The sequence below is a fragment of the Ursus maritimus genome, unplaced genomic scaffold (assembly GCF_017311325.1).
Source record: "Ursus maritimus isolate PB19 unplaced genomic scaffold, ASM1731132v1 scaffold_8, whole genome shotgun sequence".
NCBI lineage: Eukaryota > Metazoa > Chordata > Mammalia > Carnivora > Ursidae > Ursus > Ursus maritimus.
The window spans coordinates 12,239,049-12,242,432 of NW_024426996.1; positions in this window are offsets into that span (position 1 = coordinate 12,239,049).

Below are 3,384 nucleotides of genomic sequence, written 5' to 3' on the forward strand. Positions count from 1 at the left end.
ATGCACATGGAACATTCTCCAGAATAGAACATATATTAGGCCACAAAACAAGTCTTATCAAATTTAAGGGTATTGAAATCATATGTGTCCTCACTACAGTGGCATGAAACTATGAATTAATAATTGGAGGAAAATTGGGAAATTCACAAATATATGGAAATTAATACAGTCCTAAAAACAGTGGACCAAAGAAGAAATCAGAAAGGATATCAAAGTATTTTGAGACAAATGAAAGTGGAAACACAACATACCAAAACTAATGGGATATGGCAGAAGCATTTCTTAACAGGAAGTTTATAGTGATAAATGCCTATATTAAAAAAAAAAAAAAAAAAAGAAAGCCCTCAAACAACTAACCTAACTTTGCACCTCAAGGAGCCAGAAAAAGAAAAAAAGCTAAGCTCAAAGTTAACAGAAAGAAAAAAATAATGATTAGAGCAAAGATAATACAGTAGAGACTAGAAAGAAAATAGAAAAGATCAACAAAACTAAAAGTTGGCTTTTTGAAGATAAACAAAATGACAAACCTTTACATATACCAACCAAGAACAAAGAACACTCAAATAGATAGAATTATTTAAAAAAAAAGAGGAGACATTACAACTGATTCCACAAAAATACAAGGGATCATGAGAGACGGCAATGAACAATTATACATCAGCAAATTGGATATCCTAGAAGAAATGGATAAATTCTAAAAACATACAGTGTCCCAAGACTGAATCATGAAGAAATTGAAAATATGAACAGACCAATCATAAGTAAGGGCATTAAAGCGATAATTAAAAACTTCCTAATAAATTCCAAGGACTGGATGATGTCATGGATAAATTCTACCAAACATTTCAAGAGGAATTAACACCAGTCCTTTGCAGATTCTTCCAAAAAATTGAGGAGAAAGGATATTTCTATCCTCATTTTATGAGGCCAGAACTACCCTGATACCAAAGCTAGATAAGGACACTACAGGAAAAGGAAATTGCAGGCCAATATCTATGATGAATATAGACATAAAAATCCTCAACAAATTACTAGCAAGCCAAATTTACCAAGATATTAAAAGGATCATATACCATAATCAAGTGGGGTTTTTCCCTGGGATGCAAAGATGGCTCAACATATGCAGATCAATATGATGCACCATATTAACAAAAGGAAGGATAAAATGGTCATATGAATGACCATCTCAGTAGGTGCAGAAAAAGGATTTGACAGCACTTAATATTCTTTCATGATTAAAAGTTGTCAACAAATTACATAAAAAGGAATGTATCTCAACATAATAAAGATCACATATAACAAGCGATAGCTAACATCATAATCACTGATGAAAAGCTGAAAGCTATTCCTCTACATCAGAAGTAAAAACAAGAGTGCCCATTTTACCACCTCTGTTAAATGCAGTAATGGAAATTCTAACCAGAGTCAATTAGGCAAGGAAAAAAATTAAAGACATCTAAGAAAGGAAAAGGTAAAATGGTCTCTGCAGATGACATGATCTTTATTATAGAAAATTTTAAACTCTACCAAAATACTGTTAGAACTAATAAGCAAATTCAGTGAAGTTGCAGGATACAAAACCAATATGCAAAATTCAGTTGTTTTTCTGTATGCTGACAATGAACTATATGAGAAAGAAATCAAGGGAACAATCTCATTTATAATAGCATCCAAAAGAATAAAATATTTAGTAATTAACTTTGCCAAGGAGGTGGAAAAATCTGTATACTGAAAACTGTAACTGATAAAAAGAAATTGATAAAAGGCAAACAAATGGAAAGATAGCCTATGTTCATGGATTGGAAAATTAATGTTGTTAAAATATCTATACTACCCAAAGAGATCTACAGATTCAATTCAACCCCTATCAAAATTCCAATGGCATTTTTCATAGAAAAATCCTAAAATTGATGTGGAAACACAAAAGACCCCTAAGAGCCAAAGCAATCTTATGAAGAGTGAAGCTGAAGGCATCACATTTCCTGATTTCAAACTGTATTACAAAGCTATGAGTAATCAAACTGTATGGTATTGGCATAAAAACAAACATATACTAACAGAACAGAAGAGAGAGCCCAGAAATAAGCTCACAGAAATACAGTTTGACAAGAACACCAAGGCTATGCGGTGGGGAAAGGATAGTCTCTTCAATAAATTGTTGGGAAAACCGAATATCTGCATGCAAAAGAATGAAACTTGGCCCCTCTTTTACACCATATTCAAATATTAGCTCAAAATGGATTAAAGATCTAAATGTAAGACCTGAAACCATAAAACTACTAGAAGAAAATATTGGAAAAAAGCTCCTTGACATTGGTCTTGGTAGTGATTTTTTTGATATGACACTAAAAGTGCAGGAAACAAAAACATCAGTAAGTGGGCTGCATCAAACTGCTTCTACATAGCAAAGAAATCAACAAGATGAAAAGGCAGTCTTTTCTGGAATGAGAGAAAATATTTGCAGTCTATTACCTGATAATGGATTAATATTCAGATGCATTAGAAACTCCTACAATTCCAAAGCAAAAATAATAAATAAACAAGATGGACAAAGACTGAGCTGGAACAAACAATCCTAAAATTTGTGTGAAACCACAAAGACCTCAGATAGCCAAAGCATCCTTGAAAAAGAAAAGCAAAGCTGGAGGCATCACAATTCCAGACTTCAAGTTATATTACAAAGCTGTAGTAATCAAAACAGTATGGTACTGGCGCAAAAACAGATATATTGATCAGTGGAATGGAATAGAAAACCCAGAAATGAACCCACAGCTATACAGTCAACTAATCTTTGACAAAGAAGAAGAGAATATCCAATGGGGAAAAAAATCTCTTCAACAAAAAGTATTGGGAAAACTGGACAATGACATGCAGAAGAATGAAACTGGGCCACTTTCTTTCACCATACACAAAAATAAATTCAAAGTGGCTGAAAGACTTAAATGTAAGACAGGAAACTATAAAAATCCTAGAGAACGCAGGCAGCAACCTGTTTGACTTGGCCATAGCAACTTCTTACTAGACATGTCTCCAAAGGCAAGGGAAACAGAAGCAAAAATGAACTATTGCGACTTCATCAAGATGAAAACCTTCACAGCGAAGGAAACAATCAGCAAAACTAAAAGGCAACCTTTGGAATGGGAGAAGATATTTGCAAATGACATACCTGATAAACAGTTAGTATCCAAAATATATAAAGAACTTATGAACCTCAACACCCAAAAACCAATAAATCCAGTTAAGAAATGGGCAGAAGACATAAATAGACATTTTTCCAAAGAAGACATACAGATGGCCAGCAGACACATGAAAAAATGCTCAACATTACTCATGATCTGGGAAATACCAATCCAGACTACAATGAAATATCACCACACACCTGTC